Source organism: Diceros bicornis, chromosome 10 (genome assembly GCF_020826845.1).
Source record: "Diceros bicornis minor isolate mBicDic1 chromosome 10, mDicBic1.mat.cur, whole genome shotgun sequence".
NCBI classification, from domain to species: domain Eukaryota; kingdom Metazoa; phylum Chordata; class Mammalia; order Perissodactyla; family Rhinocerotidae; genus Diceros; species Diceros bicornis.
Genome location: NC_080749.1, coordinates 4,872,086 through 4,886,146, shown reverse-complemented (window position 1 = coordinate 4,886,146; position 14,061 = coordinate 4,872,086).

The window sequence follows — 14,061 nt, the reverse complement described above, 5'->3', positions numbered from 1 at the left end:
GGAAGGCTGCCTCTTTGTTTACCACCTCTGCTTTTGCAGTGTAGCCCAAGGGGAGTGGCCCTGCCTGGGTACCTGGGCCAGGAAACTGACTCACAGGGCCTTGACTTCAGGACCGCTGAGCACCAGGGGAAGAAGATGTGTTAGCCACCTAGGGCCACAAGGCCACCCAAGGAGCTGATGGCCATTAGAGAAACAGCTAATACCATCAGCAGCACAAAACGGGAACCCTTCAGTTCCAGGCCCCAGGGACCTGTTCCTCCCTCCTGAGGGTGTTTGGCTTAGTTTTGTAGCTTCTCTGACCACATCATTTCATATTTAGACCCCCAGCTCATGACCTGAATTTGTAGCCTGATACAAGGCCCTCTAGACCCAAGAAATCCACATTTCCATTGCCCACGATCAATGCCCATATGGAACGTGTCCGCTTCCCACAGCATCTCATCTGCCGGTTCACAGTAATCAGGATCTTCACTCTCTGTGGTTTCCCCGCTCACACAGCACTCCCACCTGGCCAACACTGGGGGAATTCCATGCTCTCACAAAGAACAGAATGATAACTTCCAGTGGTGGGGGAGGACTAAATCCGCTCCAACCCACCCCCTTTGCGGAGCGATCATCCTAAAGAGAAGGGTGTGTCGCTCAGCTCCTTCACGACCCGTGTGTCAGTGGCACACTCCGGCCTCTAGAGGGATCCCCATGAACGAGGAAGAGGAGGAGGAGCAGCTCCGAGCCTTCAGGGAACGTGGGTCTGGAACCTTGAATGACCAGCTGTCCAGGGGAATGGGGTTCATATCTTGGCCACACATCCTAAGATCCCTGGTGTCCTTTGGGTGGGAATGCCCTGCGTGATGACCCTGTTTGGTCCGTCCGCCCGCTGCCCATATTCGTCTATGTGGTTATCTGTGGTTAATGATGGGGATACAATCTTGACTACTTGGGTTCAGTCTAGCCTCACCATCAGTACCCAAGTACAGGTTTCCCCCACTTTCTGCAAGCAGAGGGTTCCTGTGAAAACATTTGTTAAGCAGAAATGGCGCAAAGTGATGAGCAATTACCATTAACTTATATGGGAAAAATTTTTAAGCATTCCCATACCCAAAAAATAACCTACTAAATCGTACCAAATAACACATAAAACCTAAAATAACACTAACTTATGGTAAAAGCAGGAATGATGTGATAAATACACAGAAATAGAAATAATAGTAATAATAATAGTAGAAATAATGCATGTTCAGTGATGTTTCACTTACCAGAATTGGGACGACAGCGAGCACACGGGAGGCTGAGAGGTGGTGGTGATGACGGTGTTAGGCTAAGTTGTTGGAGGTTGGGGTGGTGGGAGGTACAGGAGACTGGGGTGTAGGAGAGACGGTAAGAGGGACATCTATTAACATCTCATCGTTGTCCGATTCCACGAGGGCAAGCAGATCCCTAACATCTACACCTTCTTCTATGTCTGCTGCCTTGGTGTCAAAGGTTGAAATTTGTCATCTGCTGTGGCTGATGTGGAAGGCTTGAAATACGACAATATGCTTGACTCCTTAGCCTCTGTAATGGCTCGTTGCAAAACACGCTGAACGCTACTTCCACACAAGTGAAAATCCTGTTCGGATTTCTTTTGGTTAGAGAAAACAGGTATTAATGTAGGAATTTTTTAACAGCGAAGTGATGTAAAGCAAACTTTCAGATAGTGAGGGTGTGGGGGGGTGGGGGGTGGGGACCTGTACTCCTTTAATGGAGACTCCAGATTTTGGCAAACAGGTGCAGTGGATGTTATCTGGAAAGTAACCAGTTTGGGACAAATGTATGTATATCTAATCTCATCTAGGCTTCTGTCTAGGAATAAATAATGCTCTGCATCATGTTTAGTTTTGTTTTTTCCCTTTAAGCTGATTGTTGGAAGCACTTCAATATATTATTTTTCTTTTCTTACCTTTTTATTTAGAAATATTTCAAACACACAGACGAGTTGAAAGAGTTGCATAATGAACAGCTATATTCCGTCTACCTGGATACAACAATTTTTAACATTCCGCTTTCTTTGCGCCCTAACCCATCCCTTCATATGTGTGTGTGATTGTGTTTCTTTGTATACACCCCCATTTTTCCCCTGGACCATTGGAAAGTAGGTTCAGGCATCAAGGTGCTTCATACTAAAATACTTCAGTATGCATCTCCTAAGAATAAGAACTTTCTCTTACAAAACTTTAAAACCATAAAGGTGGCTCTGATGAGCTCCATATCCCCAAAGGACCTGGGCCCTTTGCCATTCAGTTGGGAGACTGGCCATCTCAGCAGTGTGTCAGCAGTGGCAGACACCAGGTGCCAGGCTGTTGCCTTGGGCTCTTCCCAAGGGCCAGCCACTGGGCCTGCCTTTCATGGTTCAGCGTGGCCTAGCCCTTATTCTGGTTAAGACGCCAGAAACTCAGGGGCCGGGCTTCCCAGGCACAAATAACCCACAAGTCCTTTTATTTAAGTTTTAAAATTTATTCTTTTGAATAGCAAATACATTCACACGTTATAAAAGGATATAGAAGGCAAAGTCTCCCTCCCACTCCCGTCTCTCAGCCCCTCAGTTCCTCTCCCTGGAGGAACCAATCTTACTAGTTTCTCCTGTGTCATTCCCAAGACTGCTTATATGTTTACAAGCAAATGTGTGTCTATCAATGATTCCCTTTCATTACAGAAATAATAGCACATTATATACACTGTTCTGCACCTATTTCCATCCACACCTTAAAAATATATAATTAAAAGAAGAGCACGATCTTATATTTGAAACTGGTGCCTAAGTTCAAACGGATCTGTTGTAGTCAAGCTTCAACAGTCACTTTATATCCAAGGGCTAGAGCTTCCTGCTACTGTAGGAAACAGTCTGGTGGCCACAGAAAGTGGTGTTTGCTCAGGGAGCCTCCATTCTTTTTATTTATTTATTTATTTATTTATTTATTTATTTATTTATTTATTTATTTATTTATTTATATTGTGAAATTTTTGTTGTACGTTATTATCAGTCGCCATATAAGTGCATTCCTGCACCCCTTGTGCCCACCCCCCACCCCTCTAGCCCCTGGTAACCATCAAACAGTTCTATCTGTCCATGTGTTGGTTTATGTTCCACATATGAGTGAAATCATGCACTGTTTGTCTTTCTCTTTCTGGCTTATTTCACTTAACATAATACCCTCCAGGTCCATCCATGTTGTTGCAAATGGGACGATTTTGTCTTTTATTATGGCTGAGTAGTATTCCATGGTATATATATACCACATCTTCTTTATCCAGTCATCAGTCAAGGGACACTTGTGTTGCTTCCCTGTCTTGGCTATAGTGAATAATGCTGCGATGAACATAGGGGTGCATAAGTCTCTTTGGATTGTTGATTTCAGGTTCGTTGGGTAGATACCCAGTAGTGGGATAGCTGGATCATAAGGTATTTCTATTTTTAATTTTTTGAGGAAACTCCATACTGTTTTCCATAGAGGCTGCACCAGTTTGCATTACAGCCAGCAGTGGATTAGTGTTCCCCATTCTCCACAACCTCTCCAGCATTTGTTGCTTTTTGTCTTGGTGATTATAGCCATTCTAACAGGTGTAAGATGATATCTTAGTGTGGTTTTGATTTGCATTTCCCTGATGATTAGTGATGTTGAGCATCTTTTCATGTGCCTATTGGCCATCTGTATATCTTCTTTGGAGAAGTGTCTGTTCATTTCCTCTGCCCAGTTTTTGATTGGGTTGTTTGTTTTTTTGGTATTCAGTTGTGTGAGTTCTTTATATATTATGGAGATTAATCCCTTGTCAGATATACGGTTTGCAAATATTTTTCCCAGCCAGTGTGTTCCCTGTTCATTTTGATCCTGGTTCCATTTGCCTTGTAGAGGCTCTTTAATCTGATGAAGTCCCACTTGTTTATTTTTTCTTTTGTTTCCCTTGTCTGAGAAGAAATGGATTTCAAAAAGATCCCTTTGTGGCTGATGACGAGTAGTGTACTACCTATATTTTCCTCCAGGAGTTTTATAGTTTCAGGTCTCACCTTCAGGTCTTTGATCCATTTTGAGCTAATTTTTGTGTATGGTGCAAGGTAATGGTCTACTTTCATTCTTTTGCAAGTGGCTGTCCAGTTTTCCCAGCACCATTTATTGAAGAGACTTTCCTTTCTCCACTGTATGTACTTAGCTCCTCTGTCAAAGATTAGCTGCTCATAGATATGAGGTTTTATTTCTGGACTTTCAATTCTGTTCCATTGATCTGTGTGTCTGTTTTTGTACCAGTACCATGCTGTTTTAATTACTATCACTTTGTAGTATGTTTCGAAGTCAGGGATTGTGATTCCTCCAGCCTTGTTCTTCTTTTTCAGGATTGCTTTAGCTATACGGGGTCTTTTGTTGCCCCCTATGAATGCTAGTATTCTTTGTTCTTTCTGTGAAGAATGTCCTCGGGATTCTGATTGGGATTGCATTGAATCTGTAGATTGCTTTAGGTAGTATGGACATTTTAACGTTTATTCTTCCAATCCATGTGGATGGAATCTTTTCCCACTTCTTTATGTCATCATTGATTTCACTCAGTAATGTCTTATAGTTTTCATTGTATAGGTCTTTCACTTCCATGGTTAAATCTACTCCTAGATATTTTATTCTTTTTGTTGCAATTGTAAATGGGATTGTCTTCTTGAGTTCTCTTTCTGTTAGTTCATTGTTGGTATATAGAAATGCAAGTGATTTCTGTAAGTTGATTTTGTACCCTGCCACTTGGCTGTAGTTGTTGATTACTTCTAATAGTTTTCCAATGGATTCTTTAGGGTTTTCTATATATAAGATCATGTCATCTGCAAACAGCGAGAGTTTCACTTCTTCGTTGCCTGTTTGGATTCCTTTTATTCCTTTTTCTTGCCTAATTGCTCTGGCCAAAACCTCCAGTACTGTGTTGAATAAGAGTGGCGAGAGTGGGCACTCTTGTCTTGTCCCTGTTTTCAGAGGGATGGCTTTCAGTTTTCCGCCATTGAGTATGATGTTGGCTGTGGGTTTGTCATATATGGCCTTTATTATGTTAAGGTACTTTCCTTCTATACCCATTTTGTTGAGAGTTTTTATCATAAATGGATGTTGGATCTCGTCAAAAGCCTTCTCCACATCTATTGAGATGATCATATGATTTTTATTCCTCATTTTGTTAACGTGGTGTATCACATTGATTGATTTGCAGATGTTGAACCATCCCTGTGTCTCTGGTATAAATCCCACTTGATCATGGTGTATGATCTTTTTAATGTATTGCTGTATTCAGTTTGCCAATATTTTGTTGAGGATTTTTGCATCTATGTTTATCAGGGATGTTGGTCTGTAGTTTTCCTTCTTAGTATTGCCTTTGCCTGGCTTTGGTATCAGGGTGATGTTGGCCTCGTAGAATGTATTGGGAAGTGTCCCATCTTCCCCTATATTTTTGGAAAAGTTGAGAAGGATAGGTATTGTCTTCTTTGAATGTTTGGTAAAATTCTCCAGAGAAGCCATCTGGTCCTGGACTTTTATTTTTTGGGAGGTTTTTGATTACTGTTTCAATCTCTATACTTGTGATTGGTCTATTCAGATTCTCTATTTCTTCTTGTTTCAGTTTTGGGAGGTTGTATGAGTCTAGGAATTTAACCATTTCTTCTAGATTGTCCAGTTTGTTGGCATAGAGTTTTTCATAGTATTCTCTTATAATCTTTTGTATTTCTATGGTATCTGTTGTAATTTCTCCTTTTTCATTTCTAATTTTATTTATTTGAGCTTTCTCTCTTTTTTTCTTGGTGAGTCTGGCTAAGGGTTTGTCAATTTTATTTATCTTCTCAAAGAACAAGCTCTTTGTTTCAGTGATCCTTTCTACTTTTTTTAAATTTCAATTTCATTTATTTCTGCTCTGATTTTTATTATTTCCCTCCTTCTACTGACTTTAGGCTTTGTTTGTTCTTCTTTTTCTAATTCTGTTAGGTGTAGTTTGAGGTTGCTTATTTGGGCTTTTTCTTATTTGTTAAAGTGTGCCTGTATTGCTATGAGTTTCCCTCTCAGGACCGCTTTTGCTGCATCCCATGTGACTTGGTATGGTGTATTTTCATTTTCATTTGTCTCCCGATATGCGTTTATTTCTCTTTTAATTTCATCAATGATCAATTGGTTGTTTAGTAGCGTGCTGTTGAGTCTCCACAGCTTTGTCACTTTTCTGGTTTTTTCCTTATGGTTGATTTCTAACTTCATGGCATAATGTTCTGAAAAGATGCTTGTTATGATTTCAATCTTCTTAAATTTATATAAGCATGCTTTGTTTCCCAACATATGGTCTATTCTTGAGAATGTTCCATGCACGTTTGAGAAGAATGTATAATTTGCTGTGCTTGGATGGAGTGCTCTGTATATGTCTATTAAGTCCATCTCATCTAGTTTTTCATTTAGGTCTATTATTTCCTTATTTATTTTCTGTCTGATCTGTCCATTGATGAGAGTGGGGTGTTGAGATCCCCTACTACTATTGTGTTGTTGTTAATATCTCCTTCTAGGTTTGTTAATAGTTGCTTTATGTACCTTGGTGCTCCTGTATTGGGTGCATATATATTTAAAAGTGATATGTCTTCTTGGTGGAGTGTCCCTTTTATCATTATATATTGCCCCTCTTTGTCTCTCATTACCTGTTTTATCTTGAAGTCAACTTTGTCTGATATAAGTATGGCAACACCTGCTTTCTTTTGTTTGCCTTTAGCTTGGAGTATTGTCTGCTGTCCTTTCACTCTGAGCCTGCGTTTGTGTTTAGAGCTGAGATGTGTTTCCTGGAGGCAGCATATTGTTGGGTCTTGTTTTTTAATCCATCTGTGTCTTTTGATTGGAGAGTTCAGTCTGTTTACATTTAGGGTAATTATTGATATATGGGGGCTTGTTGTTGTTATTTTATCACTCTTTTTCTGCTTCTTTTGCATTTCTTTTGTTTCTCATCCCGTGTGTTTCAGACTACCAATTTAGTTTGGTAGTTCTGTATGGGGGTTCTCTTAGTTTTGTCATTTTTTATCATGTGTGATTCTGTTCTGATTATTTGGTTAGTGGTTACCATGAGGTTTGTATAAAAAATCTCTTGGAGGGCCGGCCCTGTGGCTTAGAGGTTAGTGCGTGCACTCCACTGCTGGTGGCCCAGGTTCGGATCCCGGGCACGCACCGACGCACGGCTTCTCCAGCCATGCTGAGGCTGCATCCCACATACAGCAACTAGAAGGATGTGCAGCTATGACATACAACTATCTACTGGGGCTTTGGGGGGGGAAAATAAATAAATAAAATCTTTAAAAAAAAATCTCATAGATATGATAGTCCATTTATTGAAGGCCTCTTATTCCCTTAGACTAAGTCGATTCGACCCCTTTCCTCTTCCCCTTCTAAGTTATTGTTGTCACATCTTATTCCTTCTTGTGTTGTGAGTTCATGTTTAACATGATGAGGTTATATTTATGCTTGGTGCTTACCTTCCCTTGATATTTGGTTTTTTATATTTAAGTGTTTGCTAATCTATTTTGGTAGAGGACTGCAATGTTTCTGGTTTTGTTGACCTATTTTCCTCCTTGTTCAAAACTTTGACTCCCCTTTCTCTTTTTTTCCTCATGGATGAGGGCCTTCTGGAGCATTTCTTGTAGTAGGGGTCTTGTGGCAATGAACTCCCTTAGCTTTTGTTTATCTGCGATATTTATTATTTCTCCATCATATCTGAAGGGTATTTTTACTGGATAGAGTATTCTTGGCTGAAAGTTTTTGTCCTTCAGAATTTTGAATATATCATTCCACTCTCTCCTAGCCTGTAAAGTTTCTGTAGAGAAATCGGCTGAGAACCTGATAGGAAATTCTCTGTATGTTATTTTTTTTTGTCTAGCTACCCTTAACATCTTTTCTTTGTCATTGACTTTTGCCAGCTTTACTACTATATGCCTTGGAGAGGGTCTTTTCGTGTTGATATATTTAGGAGATCTATTTATTTCATTCACTGGTATTTCCAGCTCCTTCCCCAGGTTTGGGAAGTTCTCAGATATTATTTCTTTTAACCAGTTCTCTGCTCCTTTTTCCCTCTCTTCTCCCTCTGGAATACCTATAATCCTTATGTTGGATTTCCTAATTGAGTCGGATATTTCTCAGAGAGTTTCTTCATTTCTTTTTAGTCTTAGTTCTCTTTCCTCCTCCACCTGGAGCATTTCTGCATTGCTGTCCTCAATATTGCTAATTCTTTCCTCCATATTGTCAGCTCTGATGCTTAAGGCTTCCAGATTTGTCTTTGTCTCCTCTATTGTGTTTTTCATCTCTAAGATTTCTGATTGGTTTTTTTTACAGTTTCAATCTGTTTTGTGAAGAAACTCCTGATTTCATTGAATTGTCTGTCTGTGTTTTCTTGTATTTCATTAAGCTTTTTTATGATGGCTATTTTGAATTCTCTGTTGTTAAGTTTATACATTTCTGTGCTTTCTGGGTTGACTTCTGGGTGCTTGTCATTTTCCTTTTGGTCTGGAGATTTAATATATTTTTGCATGGTGCCTGTCAGTGTTGGCTTACTTTTCCTCATAGTGAAAATATATGGTCGAAGTTTCCTCTTGCTGCTGGTGGGTGGGGGTCAAGGGCTGTGTATTCTGGCCCACCTCAATCCATGGGCACTCCTGCCAGCCCCTGGCTGATCTGAGGCGTGCCTGAGTGGAGGCTGCTGTGGGGGAAGTGTGGGAACAGCTGGAGCTGGAGCATGGGAACAGCTGGGACTGGAGCACAACTAGGCTGAAGCAGCTGGGGCTTGGGTGTGGGTGGGTTGAAACAGCTGCAGCTGAGGTGCCACTGGGCCAAAGAAGCAGGGGCTGGAGTGCTGCTGGGCAGAAGAAGCTGCAACTAGAGTGTGCTGGGCCACAGAAGAAGAAGGTGCTGGACACCACTGGGCCAAAGAAGCTGGAACTGGAGTTCAGTGTGCCGAAGTTGCGGGCACCAAGTCAGTTGGAGTCTCCTTCCACTTCCTCTGGGGATTCCAGCACCTCTGTCCTCGGGTGTACAGCTGCCTGGGTGCCTCAGATGTCCCTTGTGTTGTTAAATAGCTCCTGTTGGAATGTGAATGTCCTTTTTGTTGTGTCTTAGAGGGGGAGAGTTCAATGTGGGAAGCTCACTCCACCAGGATGCTCAGGGAGCCTCCATTCTTACAAAGGGGTTTCCCCAGAGACTCCTGCCAAGAACGCCCAATAGAAATCCAAACTCCATCTAATATGAAGACAATCCCATCTGGTATAACCACAGGCCCTCTAGGACCAGCTTATCAACAACAGAACGTTGAAGTTGTTTTTCAGGGGAAGCAGCCCAAACTGCAGGTCATGTAACTGGAGCATGGCGGAGGAGAGAATTTTGACCTGAAATAGCCCCCATAACCAAAGATTCTCCTTCCCAAAGGACCAAAGGACCGGGACACGACTGGAACTCGAAAGCTGGGCTCTCAGCAGAAGTGAGGGGTCCGTTATCTGGGAAGATCCAGTGTTAGAGCCCCTTTCCACAACTTACCATAAATGTTTAAAGCCCTCCAATTGAAACCTGCCCCCACAGTGCTTCCATGGACCAGCCTGTTCCCCCTAACCTCTTAAACGTTGCCCTAAAACCTGGATTGGGGGTATAGATTTGAGAGCTTTTCCTCCTGTCTCTTTGCCAGTCGACCTCACCACAAAGCCTTTTCTTTTCTCAAAAGCTGGTGTCATAAGTATTGGCTTTTTATGCACATCAGGTAGCAGACCCCCTTTTGCTTGGTAATGCTAGTACCTAACATATTCCTAACTAATAATATATTGACACTATCTCTTCCCAGCATAATGTATACCATATTAACAAGTACCCTTCTTTTTTTTCTTTTTGAATATGATTCAAAATTTCTATCTTTTTAACATCAACTGCATTTTTTTCTTTTTACCTTTTGACTTCCTTCACCCCCATCTCCACCTCTGGCAACCACCAATCTGTTCTTTGTATCTATGAGCTTGGTTTTTTTTAGATTCCACATATAAGAGAGAGCATACAGTATTTGTCTTCCTCTGTGTGACGTATTTCACTTAGCATAACGCCCTCCAGGTCCATCCATGTTGTTGCAAATGGCGAAATTTCATTCTTTTTATGGCTGAATGATAGTCAGTTGTATATATATATATCACGTTTTCTTGACCCATTCATCCATCAATGGACACTTAGGTTGCTTCCATATCTCAGCTATTCTAAATAACGCTACAATGAACATGGGGGTGTATATATCTTTTCAAGTTAGTGTTTTCATTTTCTTTATGTAAATACCCAAAAGTGGAATTGCTGGGTCATATGGTACCTCTATTTTTAATTTTTTGAGGAATCTCCATACTGTTGTCCATAGTGATTGCACCAATTTACATCCCAAACCATCAGTGCACAAGTGTTCTCTTTTCTCCACATCCTCACCAACACTTATTATATCTTGTCCTTTTAATAATAGCCATTCTAACAAATGTGAGGTGATGTCTTATTGTGGGTTTGATTAGTCTTTCCCTTATGATTAGTGATGTTGAGCATCTTTTCATGTGCGTGTTGGCTACCTGTATGTCTTCTTTGGAAAAACGTCTGTTCAGATTTTCTTCCCATTTTTTAATTGAATTGTTTGGGTGTTTTTGCTCTTGAGTTGTATGAGTTCTTTATGTATTTTGGATATTAACCCCTTATCAGATACGTGGTTTGTAAACATTTTCTCCCATTCAGCAGTTTGCCTTTTCATTTTGCTGATGGTTTCCTTTGCTGTGCAGAGCTTTTTAGTTTGATGTAGTTCCACTTGTTTAATTTCCTTTTGTTTCCTTTGCTTTTGGCCTGAAATCCAAAAAATTCATTGCCAAGACCAATGTAAAGGAGCTCACTCCTTATGTTTTAATCTAGGAGTTTTTATGGTTTCACGTCTTATGTTCAAGTCTTTAATCCATTTTGAGTTGATTTTTCTGTATGGTGTAAAATAGAGGTCCAGTTTCATTCTTTTGCATGTGGCTGTCCAATATTCTCAACATCATTTATTGAAGAGATTGTCCTTTCTCCATTGTATATTCTTGGCTCCTTTGTCATAAATTAATGGACCACAGACGCATGGGTTTATTTTTGGGCTCTCTATTCTGTTCCATTGATCTATATGTCTGCTTTTATGACAGTATGATGCTGTTTTAATTACTATAGGTTTGTAACATAGTTTGAAATCAGGGAGTGTGATGCCTCCAGCTTTGTACTTCTTTCTCAAGATTGCTTTGGCTTTTCAGGGTTTTTTGTGGTTCTATACAAATTTTAGGATTATTTTTTCTATTTCACTGAAAAATGCCAATGGAATTTTGATAGAGATTGCATCGAATCTGTAGATTGCTTGGGTAGTAATTTTAACAATATTGAGTCTTCCAATCCATGAGCATGGAATATCTTTCCTTTTATTTTTGTCTTCTTCATTTTCTTTCATTAATATCTTATAGTTTTAAATATTCAGGTCTTTCATCTCCTTAGTTAAATTTATTCCTAGGAATTTTATTCTTTTTGGGTGCAATTGTAAATGGGATTATTTTCTTTATTTCTCTTTCTGATAGTTTGTTATTAGTGTTTAGAAACAAGCAGATTTCTGTGTATTGATTTTGTATCCTGCAACTTTACTGAATTCGTTTATTAGTTCAAACAGTTTTTTGATGAAGTCTTTAGGGTTTTCTATATATAATATCATGTCATCTGCAAATAGTGACAGTTTTATTTTTTCCTTTCCAATTTAGATATTTTTTGTTTCTTTTTCTTGCCTAATCACTCTGGCTAGGAATTCCAATATTATGTTGAATAGAAGTGGTGAGGGCATCCTTGTCTTGTTCCTGATCTTAGAGGAAAGGCTTTCAGCTTTTCATCATTGAGTAAAATGTCAGCTGTGGGCTTGTCATATATGGCCTTTATTATGTTGAGGTGCAATCCCTCTATACCACTTTGTTGAGAATTTTTATCATAAATGGATGTTGAATGTTGTCAAATGCATTTTCTGCATCTTCTGAGATGATCATATTTTTATCCTTCATTTTATTAATGTCATGAATCACATTGATTGATTTGTGGATGTTGAACCATCTTTGCATCCCTGGAATAAATCCCATTTAATCATGGTGTATTGTTTTTAATGTATTGTTGAATTCAGTTTGCTAATATTTTATTGAGGATTTTTGCATTTATATTTATCAGGGATGTGGGATTGTAATTTCCTTTTCTTGTGGCATCTTTGCCTGGTTTTGGTATCAGGGTAATGCTGGCCTCATAAAATGAGTTTGAAAGAGTTCCCTCCTCTTCTATTTTTTTGGAAGAGTTTGAGAAGGATTGGTATTAATTCTCCTTTGAATGTTTGGTAGAATCCACCAGTGAAGCTGTCTGGTCCCGTACTTTTGTTTGTTGGGAGGTTTTTGATTACCAATTCAATTTCCTTACTAGTGATTGATCTGTTCAGATTTTCTATTTCATCATGATTCAGTCTTTGTAGATTGTATGTTTCTAGGAATTTATCAATTTCTTCTAGGTTGGCCAATTTATTGGTGTATAGTTGTTCATAGTAATTTCTTATAATCCCTTGTATTTCTGTGGTATCAGTTGTAACATCTCCTCTTTCATTTGTGATTTTTTTTTTTTGCGAGGAAGATCAGCTCTGAGCTAACATCCATGCCAATCCTCCTCTTTTTGCTGTTGCTGAGGAAGACCGGCCCTGAGCTAACATCTATTGCCAGTCCTCCTCCTTCCCCCACCCCTTTTCTCCCCAAAGCCCCAGCAGATAGTTGTGCATCATAGTTGCACATCCCTCTAGTGGCTGTATGTGGGACGCCACCTCAGCATGGCCGGACAAGCGGTGCATCAGTGTGTGCCTGGGATCCGAACCCAGGCCGCCAGTAGAGGAGCGCGCACACTTAACTGCTAAGCCACAGGGCCGGCCCACATTTGTGATTTTTTAAATGTGAGTCATCTCTCTTTTTTTCTTGGTGAGTCTAGCTAAAGGCTCGTCAATTTTGTTTACCTTTTCAAAGAACCAGCCCTTAGTTTCATCGATCTTCTCTATTGTCTTTTTAGTCTCTATTTCATTTATTTCTTCTCTAATCTCTGTCATTTCCTTTCTTCCACTAAATTTGGGGTTTGTTTGTTATTCTTTTTCCAGTTCCTTGAAGTGTAAAGTTACGTTGTTTATTTGAGATTTTTCTTGTTTCTCGAGGTAGACATTTATTGCTACGAACTTTTCTCTTAGAACTGCTTTGCTGCATCCCACAAATTTTGGTATATTATATTTCCATTTTTGTTTGTCTCAAGGTATTTTTTTATTTTTCTTTTGGTTTCTTCTTTGACCCATTGTTTGTTCAGTAATATGTTGTTTAATATGTACATATTTGTGAATTTTCCAGTTTTCTTTGTGTAAGTAATTTCTGGTTTCATACCAATGTGGTTAGAAAAGATGCTTGATATTATTTCAATCTTCTTAAATTTATTAAGACTTGTTTTATGGCGTAAAATATGATCTATCCTGGAAAATGTTCCATGTGCACTAGAGAAGAATGTGTATTTTGCTGCTTTTGGATGGAATGTTCTGTGTATATCTGTTAAGTCCATCTTGTCTAATGTATCATTTAAGGCCAATGTTTCCTTATTTATTTTCTGTCTGGATAATCTATCTATTGATGTAAGTGATGTATTAAAATCCCCTAGTATTGTTGTATTGTTGTCTATTTCTGCCTTTAGGTCTGTTAATATTTGCTTTACATATTTAGGTGTTCCTATGTTGAGTGCATAAATATTTACAAATGTTATATCCTCTTGTTTAATTGACCCCTTTATCATTAGGTAATGTCCTTTTTTGTTTCTTTATAGTCTTTGTTTTAAAGTCTATTTTATCTGATATAAGTATAGCTACTCCAGCTTTCTTTTGGTTTCTATTTGTGTGGGTTATCTTTTTCCATCTCTTCACTTTCAGTCTGTGTGTGTCCTTACATATAAAGTGGGAGTTTCTTATAGGCAACATATAGATGGGTCTTTTTTTTAAAAA